The sequence below is a fragment of the Nicotiana sylvestris genome, chromosome 9, assembly GCF_000393655.2.
Source record: "Nicotiana sylvestris chromosome 9, ASM39365v2, whole genome shotgun sequence".
Taxonomy (NCBI): domain Eukaryota; kingdom Viridiplantae; phylum Streptophyta; class Magnoliopsida; order Solanales; family Solanaceae; genus Nicotiana; species Nicotiana sylvestris.
Genome location: NC_091065.1, coordinates 74,701,604 through 74,720,666, shown reverse-complemented (window position 1 = coordinate 74,720,666; position 19,063 = coordinate 74,701,604).

Sequence of the window (19,063 nt, the reverse complement as noted above, 5' to 3'; positions counted from 1 at the left end):
GCTCTGGGATATGAACACAGTGCAGAGTGTAGTATCAGCACAACCGACCCCATGTCCTGGTAAGTGCCTAGCTTAACCTCGCGAGGTAGTGACGAGGCTATAACCAGACTAACAAATAAACCTGTGCAGTCATATCACACAGCGGAAATACAACAAAAATATACAATTAATGATGGGAGGGGGACATGCTGTGGGGAAATACCATTTACCAACAACAACTCAGGAGAAGAGCATAGAGAACAATCTTTAAATTTGCGGCAGAAAGAATAAGGAAACCGTAACCAATTAATAATCACTTTTATCATTTATTGTTGTGGCGCGCAACCCGATCCAAATCATAAAAATACTGTTGCGGCGTGCAACCCCATCCATATCATTTATCACTGTTGTGGCGTGTAACCCGATCCAATTATAATGTTGTTGCGGCGTGCAACCCGGTCCAAATATAACATTAATGCGGCATGCAACCCGATCCAAATATAATATTATTGCGTCATGCAACCCGATCCAAATATACATTTCAACACCATTCACAAAAGAGTCTCGGCAAGGGAACAACAAGAAAATAACACTATCCCGGCAAGGGAATCGTCCATATAAGTAAACACACCCCAACAAGGGAGTCATCTATAACCAAACATGTTCCAACATTTAACTTCACAAAAGAAACATCAACTATCACCAATACTCAACCATAAACAACTTACACGAGAATAATCATAATTCTTCCCCAACACAGTAAATCAACAACTTAGGCATTCGTAGTACTTATTAAGAACACAATGATTTCAGTTTAAGACTCACGAGCATGCTTGACACAAATGTATAGATAGTCGTCACCTTGCTTATACGTCATACTCAACAAATAACACGTAGAAAATAGGACAAAAATCCTAATTCCTCAAGCTAAGGTTAGACCAAACACTTACCTCGATGCCACGAACACAATTCAAGTCTCAACTATCGCTTTACCTCTTGATTCCACCACCAATTCGCTTGTACCTAGCCACAAGTTACTTAATTACATCAATAAATGCTAAATGAATCAATTCTAATGCATGAAAATAAGTTTTCTAAAATTTTTCCCAAAAAGTCGAAAATCGCCCTCAGGTTCACATGGTCAAAACCCGAGGTTCGAACGAAAACCCGATTACCCATTCCCCCCACGAACCCAAATATATAATTTGTTTTGGAATCGGACCTCAAATCGAGGTCCAAATCCCCAAATTTTGAAAAACCTAGGTTCTACCCAAAACACCCAATTTCCCCCATGAAAACCTTTGATTTTGAGTTAAAATCATGTGAAAAGATGTTGAAGATTGAAGAAAACAAGTTAGAAATGACTTACAATCGACTTGGAAGAGAAGTTGTCTTTGAAAAATCGCCCAAGAGTGTTTTGATTTTGAAAGAGTATGAAAAATGGAAGATTTTCGGCTAAGTTATAAAACTGCAGGTTGCAGGTGTTGCAATTGCGACCAGGGTTTGCAATTGCAAACCCCTCAGAAAACTAACCCTTTCGCATTTGCGACCAAGTCAATTTCCGGTCACCTTCGCATTTGCGAGGGACCTTTGGCAAATGCGATATAGCATTTGCGAGGGACCTTTCGCAAATGCGATATAGCATTTGCGATAGACAGTCACATTTGCGACTCAGGCTGCCCAGGTCCATTATCGTATTTGCGATTCTTTGTCACATTTGCGAGCTCGCATTTGCGAGCCAGGCTTCGCAACCTTAACACACCAGCTGAAAAACCTGCAACTTCCTAAGTTGAATTCCACTTCGCGGCCTATCCAAAACTCACCCGAGCCCTCGGGGCTCCAAACCAAGCATGCACACTAACCCAAAAATATCATATGGACTTGCTCGTGCATTTAAATTACCAAAATAACATTAACAACTATGAATTTAGCATCAAAACCATAAAATCATTTAAGAACATCAAATTTTCCAAATTACCTCAAATAAGGTCCGATTCACGTCATTTCAAGTCTATTTCTTACAAAACTTCACATACTCAACTTAAATCATATATAAGACCTGTACCGGGCTCTGAAACCAGAATACGGGCTCGATACCATAAAATTTCAAACACTTTTCATTTCCAAAAACTCATAAATATTCCAGAAAACAATTTTCTTCAAAAATTCATTTCTCGGGCTTGGGACCTCGAAATTCGATTCCTGGCATACGCCCAAGTCCCATATTTTCCTACGGACCCTCTAGGACCGTCAAATCATGGGTCCAGGTCCGTTTACCCAAAATGTTAACCAAAGTCAACTTAAATTCATTTTAAAGGCAAAATTCATCATTTTTCACAGATTTTCACATAATGGCTTTCCGGCTACGCGCTCAGACTGTGCACGCAAATCGATGTAAGACAAAAAGAGGTTTTTAAGGCCTCGGAATACATAATTTATTTTTTAAAACAAGTGATGACCTTTTGGAACGGACATAAGAAGAAATTACCTAAGTAGGGGAAAAGATGGGGATAACAGCTCCGCATATCGGACTCGGACTCCTAGGTCGATGCTTCAGCAGGCTGACCTCTCCACTAAACGCGAACAGAAGGAAAGCTCTTCGACCTGAACTGACGAACCTGCCGGTCTAGAATAGCTACCGGCTCCTCCTCATAGGACAAGTCCTTGCCCAACTAGACAGTGCTGAAATCTAACACGTGAGATGGATCGCCGTGACACTTCCGAAGCATGGACACATGAAACACTGGATGCACGGCTGATAAGCTCGGCGGCAACGTAAGTCTGTAAGCCACCTCTCGCACTCGATCAAGAATCTCAAAGGGGCCAATAAGCCTAGGGCTAAGCTTGCCCTTCTTCCCAAATCTCATCACGCCTTTCATAGGCGACACTCAAAGCAATACCCGCTCACCGACCATGAATGCCAAATCACGAACCTTACTGTCGGCATAACTCGTTTGCCTGGACTAAGATGTACGAAGCCTATCCTAAATGATCCTGACCTTGTCCAAGGCATCTTGTACTATATCCGTACCCAACAATCGAGCCTCTCCTAGCTCAAACCATCCAGCCGGCGACCGACACCATCTACCATACAAAGCCTCATAATGAGCCATCTAGATACTCGACTGGTAGTTGTTATTGTAGGAAAACTCTGTTAAAGGCAAAAACTGATCCCACAAGCCTCCAAAGTCAATGACACAAGCTCGGAGCATATTTTTCCAAAATCTGAATAGTTCGCTCGGATTGCCCGTCCGTCTGAGGATGAAACGATGTGCTCAGCTCAATCCGTGTGCCCAACTCTAGCTGAACTGCTCTCCAGAAATGTGAGGTAAATTGCGTACCTCGGTCCGAAATGATAGACACAGGCACATCATGAAGACAAACAATCTCCCGGGTATAGATCTCAGCTAATCTCTCGGAAGAATAGGTGACTGCCACCGGAATGAAATGCACTGACTTGGTCAGCCTATCAACAATAACCCACACTATATTAAACTTCCTCTGAGTCCGTGGGAGTCCAACAACGAAGTCCATAGTGATACGCTCCCACTTCCACTCAGGAATCTCAAACTTCTGGAACATACCACCAGTCCTCTGATTCTCGTACTTAACCTGCTGACAATTCAAATACCGTGCCACATATGCAACAATATCCTTCTTCATTCTCCGCCACCAATAATGTTGCTACAAATCTTGACACATATTAGCGGCGCCCAGATGAATAGAGTACCGGGAACTATGAGCCTCCTCTAAAATTAACTCTCGGAGTCCATCCACATTAGGCACACAAACTCGACCCTGCAATCTCAAAACTCCATCATCTCCTAAGGTAACCTGCTTGGAACCTCCGTGTTGCACCGTGCCTCTAAGGACACACAAATAAGGATCATCATACTGTCGATCTCGAATACGCTCCAATAAAGAAGAACAAGCGACTGTGAAAGCTAACACCTGGCTGGGCTCAGAAACATCCAACCTCACGAACTGATTGGCCAAAGCCTGAACATCCAAAGCAAGTGGTTTGTCACCGACCGGAATATAAGCAAGATTGCCCATGCTGGTTGACTTCCTACTCAAAGCATCGGCCACCACATTGGCCTTTCCCGAATGATATAAGATGGTGATATCATAGTCCTTTAATAGCTCCAACCACCTTCTCTGCCTTAAATTTAGTTCCTTCTATTTGAACAAGTACTGTAGACTCTTGTGATCTGTGAACACCTCACATGCCACGCCATACAGATAATGCCTCCAAATCTTCAACGCGTGAACAATGGCTGCTAACTCCAAATCATGAACAGGATAGTTATTCTCATGAATCTTCAACTGCCGCGAAGCGTAGGCAATGACCTTGCCACCCTTTACCAACACTGCACCAAGCACAATACGAGATGCATCAAAATAAACTGTGTAAGGCCTAGAACCTGTGGTCAAAATCAACACTGGTGCCGTAGTCAGAGCTGTTTTGAGCTTCTGAAAGCTCGCCTCACACCCGTCCAACCACCTAAATTGGGCACCCTTCTGGATCAACCTGGTCATCGGGGCTGCGATAGATGAAAACCCCTCCACAAACCAATGATAGTAACCTGCCATACACAAGAAACTCCGGATCTCTATAGCTGATATTGGTCTAGGCCAGTTCTTTACTGATTCAATCTTCTTCAGATCAACTTGAATACCCTCTGCTGATACAACATGACCTAGGAATGCAAGTGAACTCAACCAGAACTCACACTTCGAAAACTTAGCATACAACTGACTATCTCTCAAAGTCTGAAGAACCACTCTAAGATGATGCTCATGCTCTTCCCACCTAAACTGACTATCATCAATGAAGACTATCACGAATGAATCCAAGTAAGGCCTGAACACTCGATTCATCAAATCCATAAAAGTTGTTAGGGCATTTGTCAACCCAAATGATATTACCAAGAACTCATAATGCCCGTACCGAGTGCGGAAAGCTATCTTAGGGACATCGGATGCCCTAATCCTCAACTGATGGTAGCCAGATCTCAAGTCAATCTTCGAAAATACCTTGGCACCCTGAAACTGATCAAACAAATCATCAATCCTCGTCAATGGATACTTATTCTTGATTGTAACTTTGTTCAACTGCCGGTAATCAATACACATTCTCATCAATCCATTTTTCTTCTTAACAAACAACATCGGCGCACCCCAAGGTGAGACACTAGGTCTAATGAAGCCTTTCTCAAGCAATTCTTGCAACTGCTCCTTCAATTCTTTCAACTCAGTTGGGGTCGTACGATACGGCAGAATAGAAATGGGCTGAGTGCCTAGAGCCAAATCAATGCAGAAGTCAATATCCCTATCGGCGTGGCATGCCCAGCAGGTCTGAAGGAAACACCTCAGGAAATTCATGAACAATAGGCACAAAATCAATAGAAGGAATGTCAGCACTAGAATCACGAACATAGGCCAAACACCCCTTCTTGACCATACACCGAGCCTTCATATATGAGATAACACTACGGGTAGAATGACCAGGAGTCCATCTCCACTCTAAACGAGGTAAACCCGGCAAGGCTAAGGTCATAGTCTTGGCATGACAGTCCAAGATAGCGTGGTAAGGTGATAACCAGTCCATCCCCAATATGACATCAAAATCAACCATGTCCAGAAGTAACAAATCTACACGAGTCTCAAGACCCCCAATCACAACTATGTATGAATGATGGACTCGATCTACCACAATAGAATCATCCACCGGTGTAGACACATATACAAGAGCACTCAAAGAATCACTAGGCATGACCAGATATGGTGCAAAATAAGATGACACATAGGAGTATGTAGATCCTGGATCAAATAAAAAGGAAGCATCTCTGCTATAAACCAGAACAGTACCTGTGATAACTGCATCGGAAGCCTTAGCCTCAGGCCTGGCTGGTAGAGCATAATATCGGGGGTGGGCCCCACCACCCTAAACTACATCTCTGGGACGGCCTGCTATTGGCTGGCCTCCACCTCTATTACCTCTACCTCCACCTCTAGCACCTCTACCTCCACCTTTAGCTAGCTGAGCGGGCTGTGGAACACCTGGCGCCTGAACCATAGCACGGGAACCCTGCTACTGCGACGGAGTACCTACCAACCTCGGACAAGCCCTCCGGATATGACCATACTCACTGCACTCAAAGCATCCACCTGAGAGTTGTGGTTAAGGAAACTGAGACTGACCCTGGCGACCTGAATGACCACCCTGAAAACTCTGGAGTGGCGGTGCACTGATAGGAGCTAGTGGTGCACTGTAGGACTGTTGATCAGAATACTGCATATGAGAACCATGACCACCTGAAGCACCGTGAGAAACCTGAAGTGCTAACTGAAAAGGCCTAGGAGGATGACCCCTACCATACGAATCCCTGCCTCCAAACAAGGCACCACTGAATCTTCCTAAATGACGAGGCCTCTTGTCAGACCCCTGACCACCCTCCTACGACAGAACCATCTCAACTCTCCTGGCCACGTTAGTCGCCTTGTGAAAAGAAATCTCACTCCCTATCTCCTTAGCCATCTGAAGTTGAATAGGCTGAACAAGTCCCTCAATGAACCTCCTTACCCTCTCTCTCTCTCGGTGGGGAGTATGATAAGAGCATGACGGGTCAAGTCGATGAATCTGGTCTCGTACTGAGTGACAATCATAGAACCCTGCTGGAGATGCTCAAACTGCCTTCGATAGATCTCTCTTTGAGTGATAGGGAGAAACTTCTCTAGAAATAGCTGAGTAAACTGGTCCCAAGTCAAAGCTGGTGATCCGGCTGGTCTAGCCAAACAATAATCTCTCCACCAAGTCTTGGCGGATCCAGACAAGCAAAAAGTAGTGAAGTCGACCCCATTGATGTCCACTATCCCCATGTTCCTGAGAACCTCATGACAGCTGTCTAGATAATCCTGGGGATCCTCAAAAGATGCACCGCTAAAAGTAGTAGTGAAGAGCTTGGTGAATCTGTCCAATCTCCACAAAGCATCGGCAGACATAACTGCTCCATCCCAGTTTGAGATACCACACCCGGCTGAACTAATCCAATTGGATGATCTGCTGGAGTCTGAAACTGGAAAGCCATCTGCTTCGGAGTGCGAGTAGCAGGAGTCTGGGCTCCTCCTCCAGCCTGAGAGACGGCTGGTGCTATAGGAAGCAAGCCTGCCTAGGTGACACTCTCCATAAGGCACTAGATTGACCAGAGCATCCTAGAGTACTAGGGTAGCAATGAACCCCTTTGGGACCTGAGCTGGGCCCACCAGAACTGCCTGGACTGGAACCTCATCATCAAAGTCAACCTGAGGCTCCGCCGCTAGTGCTGCTGCTCTAGGCTGAGCTCTGTCCCTATCTCGGCCTCTAGCACGGCCTCGGCCTCGCCCTCTGCCTCTAGCACGGCCTCGGCCTCGCCCTCTGCCCCTCGTGGGAGCTATTGCTGGGGGCTCGGGATGCTGGTTGGTGGATGAGGAAGCGTGTGTTCTCGCCATCTGTAAAAGAACATAGTAGAAATTCAATTAGCCTTGAGAAACCAAATCACACGATAGAAAAGAATAAATGTGAAGTTTTTCCTAACTCTATAGCCTCTGGGGATAAATACAAACGTCTCCGTACCGATCCCTCAAACTCTACTAAGCTTGTCTATGAATTGTGAGACCCATGTAACCTAGAGCGCTGATACCAACTTGTCACGACCTGGACTTCTCACCCTCGGGAGTCGTGATGGTGCCTACTTGTGGAAACTAGTCAAGCCGACCATTTGCACAAATTACTTATTTCCTATTTTAATTCCTTAACAAGTTTGAATCAACAGTTATAAACAGCGGAAATTTAAAGTAAGCGGAAGAAACGATAAACCATTTGAATATATATCCAATACAATGTCTTAAGCAAAAATCTACCCAAAACTGGTGTCACGCTTCACAGACAGTCTAGAACTACAACAATCAAGGTCTGAAAAATAATTGATACACTGTTTCGGAAATATGTAAATGAAACAGGATGAAGGGATAGAGGGAGACGCCAGGGCCGGCGGACGCTTGCAAGACTACCTCGGAATCTCCAACTAGACTAAAAGCAGCCACCCAAGCTAAGGTTCAAATGCTGCTGCTCCGGGATCTGCACACAGGGCAGAGTGTAGTATCAGCACAACCGACCCCATGTGCTGGTAAGTGCCTAGCCTAACCCCGGTGAGGTAGTGACGAGGCTAGGACCAGACTAACAAATAAACATGTGCAGTCATATCACATACAGTGAAAATAAAACAGAAATATACAATTAAGGATGGGAGGGGGACATGCTGCGGGGGAATACCATTTACCAACAATAACTCAGGAGAGGAGCATAAACAACAATCTAAAATTTGCGGCAGAAAGAATAAGGAAACTGTAACCAATTAATAACCATTTTTATCATTTATTGTTGCGGCGCGCAACCTAATCCAAATCATAAAAATACCATTGCGGCGTGCAACCCGATCCATATCATTTATCACTGTTGCGGCGTGCAACCCGATCCAATTATAATGTTGTTGCAGCGTGCAACCCGATCCAAATATAATATTGTTGCGGCGTGCAACCCGATCCAAATATAATATTGTTGCAGCGTGCAACATGATACAAATATACATTTCAACACCATTCACAAAAGAGTCCCGGCAAGGGAACAACAAGGAAACAACACTATCCCGGCAAGGGAATCGACCATATAAGTAAACACGCCCCGGCAAGGGAGTCGGCTATAACCAAACTTGTTCCAACATTTAACTCCACAAATGAAACCTCAACTAGCACCAATACTCAATCATCAGCAACTTACACGAGAATAATCATAATTCTTGCCCAGCACAGAAAATCAAAAACTTAGGCATTTGTAGTACTTATTAAGAACACAATGTTTTCAGTTTAAAACTCACGGGCATGCTTGACACCAATGTATAGATACTCATCACCTTTCCTATATGTTGTACTCAACAAATAACACATAGCAAATAGGACACAACTCCTAATCCCTCAAGCTAAGGTTAGACCAAACACTTACCTATATCCCAAGAACACAATTCAAGTCTCAACTATCGTTTTACCTCTTCATTCCACAACCAATATCTAGCCACAAATTACTTAATTACATCAATAAATGCTAAATGTATCAATTCTAATGCATGAATATAAGTTTTCTAAAAAAATTCCCAAAAAGTAAAAAATCGCCCCCGAACCCACATGGTCAAAACCCTAGGTTCGAACCAAAACCCGATTATCCATTCCCCCACGAACCCAAATATATAATTTGTTTTGGAATCATACCTCAAATCGAGGTCCAAATCCCCAAATTTTGAAAAAACTAGGTTCTACCCAAAACACCCAATTTTCCCCATGAAAACCTTTGATTTTGAGTTAAAATCATGTGAAAAGATATTAAAGATTGAAGAAAACAAGTTAGAAATGACTTACAATCGATTTGGAAGAGAAGTTATCTTTGAAAAATCTCCCAAGAGTGTTTTGGTTTTGAAAGAGTGTGAAAAATGGAAGATTTTTGGCTAAGTTATAAAATTGCAGGTTGCAGGTGTCACAATTGCGAACCCCTCAGAAAATTGACCCTTTCGCATTTGCGAATAAAATGTCGCATTTGCGACCACGTCAATTTCCGGTAACCTTCGCATTTGCGAGGGACCTTTTGCAAATGCGATATCGCATTTACGATAGAACAGTCGCATTTGCGACTCAGGCTGCCCAGGTCCATTATCGCATTTGCGATACTTTGTCGCATTTGTGAGCTCGCATTTGAGAGCCACGAAGCCTGCAGACCTGCACACACCAGCTGAAAAACCTGCAACTTCCTAAGTTGAATTCCACTTTGTGGCCTATCCAAAGCTCACCCGAGCCCTCGAGGCTCTAAACCAAGCATGCACACTAACCCAAAAACATCATACAGACTTGCTCGTGCATTCCAATCACCAAAATAATATCAACAACTATGAATTTAGCATCAAAACCATGAAATCATTTAAGAACGTCAATCTTTCCAAATTTTCTCAAATAAGGTCCGATTCACGTCATTTCAAGTCCGTTTCTTACCAAATTTCACAGACCCAACTTAAATTACATACAAGACCTGTACCAGGCTCAGGAACCAGAATACAGGCCCGATACCATCAAATTTCAAACACTTTTCATTTTCAAAAACTCATAAATATTCCAGAAAATAATTTTCTTCAAAAATTCATTTCTCGGGCTTGGGACCTCGAAACTCGATTCTGAGCATACGCCCAAGTCCCATATTTTCCTACGGACCCGTACGGGTCCAGGTCCGGGTCCGTTTACCCAAAATGTTGACCGAAGTCAACTTAAATTCATTTTAAAGGCAAAATTCATCATTTTTCACAGATTTTCACATAATGGCTTTCCGTCTACGCGCCCGGACTACGCACGCAAATTGCGGTGAGACAGAAAGAGGTTTCTAAGGCCTTAGAATGCAGAATTTATTTTTTAAAACAATTGATGACCTTTTGGGTCATCATAGCTCCAGTCTGAGGTAGGGGACGAGGACGTCCCAGAGTTACTCTAGCTATGCCACCAGCGGATCAGTAGAGGATCCTATTGTTAAGGAGCAGGTCAAGGTGCCTACGGCAGAGCCAGCCCCGGTAGATTTCATGTTAGTACTGGACTTCCAAAAGGTCATGGGCCGTATGCTACGGTTCATGGATACTATGACCCAGGCTGGTTTATTTCCACTAGACCCAGCCACATCTCAAGCGGGAGGGGGAGCACAGAACCCTACTGCTCAGGCTCTTGGGCATGTAGCTCCTGTATATCAGTTCTCGGGCACACTACCCGTGGCGGAGCCCAGCCGATGGCAGCAGCCACACCTGAGCTCAGACCAGCTGCGTCTGGTGAGCCGCAAGAGCTATTGGATAGATGGACTAGGATACACCCACCTGCCTTTGGAGGTGAGCGATATGAGGATCCCCAGGACTTGATTGATCGGTGCATGAACAAACTGCACAACATGAGTATATTAGAGTCCAAAAGGGTGGATTTCACTACTTTCCAATTGGAGGGTAGGGTCTCTAGGTGGTGGAAGTCGTATCTTCTCGGTAGACTAGCAAGTTCTCTTCCCATGACTTGGAATCAGTTTATGCGCCTTTTTTGGATAGGTATATTCCACCCTTTCAGAGGGAAAAGTTGCGGTTTTAGTTCGAGCAGCTCCAACAGGGTCAGATGTTAGTGATCGATTATAAGGCGAGATTCTCTGAGTTGTCTCGCCATGCACTTATGATACTTCTTACTGAGATAGAGAGATTATGGATGTTTGTTGCGAGGTTGCACTCAGGTATTCAAGCCACTATGGCCTGAGAGGCTGAGATGGGGACTTCTTACCAGCTAGTTGTAGAGATAGCCGGAGGATTGAGGATTATCGTCAGTGGGGGCGAGAGCAGATGATGCTGGACAAGTAGTTCTGTTATTCTAGAGGGTTCAGTGGTGCCCCGTCTGGGGGCAAGGGTGAGTTTATGAGAGGTCAGCCAAGTCGACCCATATATCCAACATCGCCACCTCTTCGGGATACTCCATTGCGACCTTATTTCAATGCCATGCCAGAGAGTTCCTACTGCCCACCAGCTATTCTGGGTTCCTCTAGTGGGTATTCAGGCCATCAGGGTCAGACTACAGGTTAGCAGTCCACCGCTTCGAGGGGCTATTACGAGTGCGGGGATCCTATCCAGATGAAGAGGTTTTGCCCTAGGCTTCCGGTCAAGGCAGCAGGGTTCTCAGCCTATGATTATAGCACCACTAGCCACACCAGCTATCCGGCCGCCTAGAGGTGGAGCGCAGGTGGGTAAGGGTCGTCCTAGAGGTGGAATCTAGTCATGTGGAGGCCAGTCAGGTGGTGCTCTATCTAGATTCTATGCTTTCCCAGCCAAACCAGATGTAGTAGCCTCAGATGTCGTGATCACATGTATTATTTCTATCTACAGTAGGGATGCTTCGGTATTATTGGATATAGGGTCTACCTATTCATATGTGTCATCTCTTTTTGCTCATTTCCTAGATGTTCCTTGTGAGTCCTTAGGTACTCATTTTTATGTGTCCACTCTGATAGGCTATTCTGTTGGTGTGGATTGGGTTTATCGGTCCTATATTGTTACATTCTATGGTTATGAGATTAGACCGGATCTTCTGCTACTTGATATGGCCGACTTTGAGGTCACCCTGGCTATGGACTGGTTTTCTCCATATCATGCCATCCTTGATTGACATGCCAAGACAGTTACCTTGGTGATGCCAGAGTTGCCTAAATTGGAGTGGAAGGGTTCGTCTGTCAGCACGCCTAGTCAGATTATCTCTTTTATAAAGGCTCGACACATGGTCGAGAAGGGTTATTTGGCTTATCTAGCCTATATTCAGGATACTACCGTAGAGGCTCCGACGATTGATTTAGTTCTTGTAGTTCGGGAGTTCTCCGATGTGTTTCCTTCTGATATTCCAGGCATGCCACCAGATCGTGATATCGATTTCTGCATTGATTTGGCTCCAGGTACCCAACCTATATCCATCCCACCGTACTGTATGGCTCCAAAAGAGTTAAAGGAGTTGAAGGAACACCTTGAGGAGTTGCTAGCAAAGGGGTTCGTCAGGCCGAGTGTATCACCTTGGGGTGCACCAATGTAATTTGTGAAGAAGAAAGATGGGACTATGCGGATGTGCATTGATTACCATCAGTTGAACAAAGTTACCATCAATAACAAGTACTTATTGCCACAGATTGATGATTTGTTTGACTAGTTGCAGGGTGATAAGGTGTTCTCTAAGATCGACTTGAGATCGGGGTATCATCAGTTGAAGATTCGAGATTCGGATGTTCCAAAGACTGCTTTCCATACTAGATATGGCCATTATGAGTTTCTAGTGATGTCCTTTGTCTGACTAACACCCTAGCGGCATTTATGAATTTGATAAATAGGGTGTTCAGGCCATATATTGATTCGTTTGTCATTGTCTTCATTGATGACATTTTGATCTACTCGCACAACATGGAGGAGCACGAGCAGCATTTGGGAGTGGTGCTTCAGACCTTGCGGGAACAGAAGCTATATGCTAAGTTCTCCAAGTGTAAATTTTGGTTAGATTCTGTGGCATTATTGGGGCATATTGAATCAGACAAGGGTATTAATTTGGATCCCAAGAAGATTGAGGCAGTTCAGAGTTGGCCTCATCCTACTATGACGACTGAGATCAGGAGCTTCTTGGGGTTAACAGGTTATTATCGCCGGTTTATGGAGGGCTTCTCTTCTATTGCAGCACCTTTGACTAGATTGACCCAGAAGGGTAATCCATTCTGTTGGTCCGACGAGTGTGAGGTGAGCTTTCAGAAGCTCAAGATGGCTTTGATTACGGCACCAGTTCTAGTGTTGCCTTCCGTTTTAGGGATGTATACTGTGTATTCCAATGCTTTACGTGTTGGTTTGGGTTGTGTATTAATTTAAGAGGGCTGAGTTACTGTATATGCTTCACGTTAGTTGAATCCCCATGAGAAGAACTACCATGTACACAATTTGGAGTTGGCCACTATTTTTCATGCTCTTAAGATCTGGAGGCATTATCTTTATGGGGCGTCCTGTGAGGTTTACACCGATAATCACAGCTTGTAGCATTTGTTCAAACAGAAGGATCTCAATTTAAGTCAACGCAAGTGGCTTGAGTTACTAAAGGACTATGATATTACTATCCTTTATCATCCGGGAAAGGCAAATGTAGTCGCGGATGCGTTGAGCATAAAGGCAGAGAGTATGGGTAGTTTGGCATTCATTTCAGTAGAGGGGAGGCAATTAGCTTTGGACATTCAGTCCTTGACTAATAGACTTGCTTCGAAGATGTATCACGACCTAAGGCAGCACTATTGGTGGCGGCGGATGAAGAAGGACATAGTTGAGTATGTTGCGAGGTGTCTAAATTGCCAGCAGGCTAAGTATGAGCACTAGAGGCCAGGTGGCCTTCTCCAGCAGATGACTATACCTGAGTGGAAATGGGAGCGCATTACTATGGACTTCATACTTGGGTTGTGACGGACTTTGCAGAATTTTGATGCAGCTTGGGTTATTATCAACAGGTTGACCAAGTCAGCACACTTTATTCTGGTTGTGACCACGTCTACTTCAGAGAGGTTGGCCCAGATTTATATTCATGACATAGTTCGGTTGTGTGGTGTGCCTGTTTCCATCATATCAGATAGAGGCCCTTAGTTTACTTCACATTTCTGGAGAGCAGTACAGAGTGAGTTGGAGACCCGGGTAGAGCTCAGCATAGCTTTTCATCCGCAGACCAACGGGCAGTCGGAGTAGACAATTCAGATCTTAGAGGACATGCTCAGAGCATGTGTGATTGACTTTGTAGGGCAGTGGGATCGATTCTTGACTTTGGCTAAGTTTGCTTACAATAATAGTTATCAGTCCAGCATCGAGATGGCTCCATTTGAGGCTTTATATGATCGGCGATGTCGTTCTCCCATCGGATGGTTTGATCCCGGCGAGGCTAAGTTATATAGTACTGATTTGGTGAAGGATGCCTTGGAAAAGGTCAAGTTGATTCAGGAGCGACTTCACACGGTATATTCCAGATAGAAGAGTTACGCAGATCAGAAGGCACGTGATTTATCATTTACGGTGGGGAAGAAGGGTCTCTTGAAAGTTTCGCCGATGAAGGGGATCATGAGGTTCAGGAAGAAGGGCAAGTTAAGCCCAAGGTTTATAGGTCCATTTGAGGGGTTGAGACGATTTGGGGAGGTTACTTATGAGATTGCCTTGCCTCCCAGTCTATCGAGAGTTCATCCAGTTTTCCATGTGTCTATGCTCCAGAGGTATTATGCTGACAGGTCACATGTGTTAGACTTCATCACGATTCAGTTAGATGAGAGCCTGGGCTATGATGAGGAGTCAATTGCCATTGTTGATAGGCATGTCCGCTAGTTGAGGTCCAAGAGGATTTTCGCGGTAAAGGTTCAGTGGAGGGGATAACTAGTCGAGGAGGCGATTTAGGAGTCCGAGGAGGACATGTGGCGCAATATCCATACTTATTCAGCACTCCAGGTATGATACTAGACTCATTCAAGGACGAATATTTGTATGATTCTAGACCCGTTCGAGGACAAACGTTTGTTTAAGAGGTGGAGAATGTAACAACCCGGCCGGTCGTTTTCTTTCCAGAATCTTCTTAGGAAGCAAATTCTGGTGAATATTGGGCAAAACCCCACCATTAGAAATGGTAGTAGATCCCAACAACCTGCTCAATTCCTCATCGTTTCTCACAGCTAGCTGTATATGCCTAGGAACAATCATGTTCTTCTTGTTATCTCTCGCAGCATTCCCAACAAGTTCTGACAACTCAACAGTAAGGTACTCAAGAACCGCTTAGAGATAAACTGGTGAACCGGAGCCAACTTGCTGAGCGTAACGATCCTTTTTCAAAAACAGAGCAACTCGGCCGACGGGGAACTGGTGACCCGCCTTTTGAGACCTGGAGATGGATTTTGAAGCATTTTGAGTTTTTCCTCTACCACCCACGGATTTGGTTTCTGTTGTTGAAGGCATGTTGACGTATTCGATAGGAAATAGTTTTCGAATTTGAATTGTTTTCCCGGTACATTTTCCTAGGGATACATTCTTCTGCGTTTATATAGAGTGGATGTGAATTGTTTTGATTGGTTCGCTTTGCTTCCACATGGATTTCCAACTTGGACATCTTTTTTCTTTTTTTGGTCTTCCTGCCCCTAAACTTGATTGGTTGTTTAGTTACATTAGGATCGCCAACCTGGCATCTAGTTTCTGCACTTTCCCTTTTCTTGTTCTAGTTCTAGCTTTAATGTTTTTTTCTTCACAGAATTAAAATGAAGTGTAGGGAAGATTAATTGGAGGCCATGGTTAGATGACAACTATAGTTCAAGCTGATGATACTGTAATTTGAATTAAGAATTATGTTCTCTTTAAAAGTGTTATAAAATAATAAAAGAAGAGTATTACAGAGAAAAGTAGAGAAAGAGGGAATTCTTTATTGGTTTGGGATGAATTACATTGGAATAGAGCCCCTCTATTTATAGAGAAAAAATGACATAGCCACCAAGTAACAAACCCTAAAATCTCTCTAAAATATAGACATTCACCTTAAATATAATTCTATTTATAACAATTCCCCTTGAATGCATATTCAACATATAATGTGTCACAACTTTAACTAAAATAAACCAGTAGGAAAAATTCTAGAGAAGAAAAAGAGTACACATGTTTAGAAATACGCCTTTTGGTTGCCTCGTTAAAGACATTGTAAGGAAAACCCAGTGGGACAAAGCCTTGTAAGGGAAAAAAGATTATAATGTATATTAACTCCCCCTGATGAGAGCATCAATTTACATCTTTAAGCCTTCTCATTCTAATCTTGTGCACCATCTTCAAAAGATCGTTGGTGGAGATTTGTTAAACAAATCAGCCATATTAACTTGAATGAATATGTTGCACCTTAAAATCATCATTCTTGTATATATGTAATGTGTTTATATAATGTCGTGGAATGGCATTTTCAATATCTCCATAGAGGTATTCTCGCTATCACATTATCATGCTTATAGTCATAGCAAGATGCCTATATGCACAAATTGCACTTAGGATGTGATAGTTCAGGACCAAAAAATTCTCCAAGAATCGAATATGCTATCATCATTTTAAATCGTTCATGGATTGTCATATAAGTATAGTCAAATAAGCCATATAAATAGACTTTAGATTTACATCACGTTTTTATGTCATGCCAGATATATAAGATACATGAAAGTGACTACACACACTATTGACTTTATACTTTCGAGTGTTTGAACTACATGTCCAAAACTACATGTCTTTCATATGAAACCAAATCTATTCAAATTTTGTCTCGTCCATTTGGCCATTTTTTTGTGTCCGTATTCGACAAACTTAAGATCCTCATCTATACGTAGTGCTATCATAGATGTCATTGATGAACGTTTTATATCGGTTCCAACTTTTTTTTCATAAGACATAACATAAAGATCTCTTCATTTATATTTTCAGGTACCTGAACCTCTCCTGAGATTTTATGAAGTGTTATGTCACGCCCCAAAATTTTTTATAGGTTGTGATGGCCCCAACATCTCCGTTAGGCTAGTCAACACTTAATTATTCATTTATATTACTTTCGAAATCGTGAATCTTATTAGATAAAGAAATCAACGCTTTAAAATCATGGCAACTTACAATTTAAATAGAATAAATAATAAAATAGTGTAAATGCTAGGCAAAATCACAAACAATTTACAGAATATTCCAAAACCCGGTGTCACAAGTGCATGGGTATTTACTAAGGAGTATAAAAATAATATAATATCTGTTTGGAATATGAATAAGACAAGAATAAGTAAATAGTACGATGGAGACTCTGTGGGCTGCGATACGTAGCCTGGAATTTGTAGTTCACCATAAAGTCTCCTCAGTAGTTGTGCCTACGCGCCAAGATAACCACTAATTAAACCTGTCAGATCCTGCACATTTAGTGCAGAAGTGCAGTATGAGTACGTAAATCAACGCATACCTATTAAGTATCCAGCCTAATCCCAAAAAAGTGGTAACGAGGGGTTGGCATCGACACTTATTAAAGGTCCAATAAAGTAATATGGTAAATCATAAGCAGATGTAAAGCACAACAATAATAATGGTGTAACACCGTAAATCACATAATCTTCTAAAAATTTCTTTTAAAGATATAAATCTCTTAGTCTCGTATTTCTATCTCAACAACTTAGATATATCAAGTGCCAGTATAAAACGTATAAGAAAATACTATATGAAGTGCCGAGCATCAGTGGAAGAATAGTTTCATGAAGATTCTGATTGCTAGCGCTATAACGCACGATTATGCCGAGGTCGTATGGCCCAATCCAGAATAATGTGTACACTGCCGATAGTCGAGTGACACGAACCATAGATGCGTCTATTATACTACCAAGGCGTTCGGCCTGCTCTACAAGAAAGGAAAGTAATTATCGAATTACGAGGCACGTACTTACAATACAGTACATGAGAACAAAGCGAACATAACCTTTACCGCTTCTGTCACAACCCAATTTCTCCTATAGGTCGTGATGGCGCCCAACGTTACCGCTAGGCAAGCCAACAGTGAACTAACCATGTGATTATTTCTCTTAACAATTTAGAAAAGGTTGATCTTTAATTAATGGATTAATAAAAGGTGTAAAATTAAATAACATGAGATACAGACAGATTTTAAAAAGCAAATGAGATGAAATACCTAATAAAAAATCACCAAGTGTCTACTAGCATGATCTCCAAGACCTGGTGTCACGAGTGTATGAGCTACTAGTAGAATATACAAAAATACTACACTACTATTTGAAGCGAAATAAACAGAAAGTAAAAGTAAAAGAAAGACTTCGGGTGCTGCAGAGCGGGCTTGGAAGGCAGCTCACTGCAAAATCTCGTGGAATCAAGGATGCACGTCAGACTGATAACTAGATGCACCTGCCTCAGATCCTGTACGATTAGTGCAGAAGTGTAGCGTGAGTACATAAACAACATGTACCCAGTAAGTATCTAGTCTAACCTCGAAGAACAAGTGACGAGGGGTCGACTTTGACACTTACTATGGGTTAACAATAAAATACCGAAATTATAATTAAACATGGGCTACGCAAATGAAGCTGAAAACTCAAAAACAAGAAATAAATAAACTATTCTTTCACTAATAGTAAATCTCAAATCAATTTCTATAATTTAACAACTTGACCTCTCAAGCCGATGAAATAATATCAAGTATAATTGGGCTCCAAGTATTGCTACGCACAAATTATGCCGATGTCATACGACCCGATCCAAATATAAATATATAAACTGTGTGCACTACCAAGGGTCAAATGACACGAACCATAAATGCATCTATTAACTGCCGAGGCGAACGACCCGCTCCCATGAGAGTAGTGGAATTTACCTCGCTCGTGGGAAATACTTGCGACGCGAGTGAAGATAGATTTCTCAAAGTTATTATAATATTCTTCAATTCTTTCCAAAAA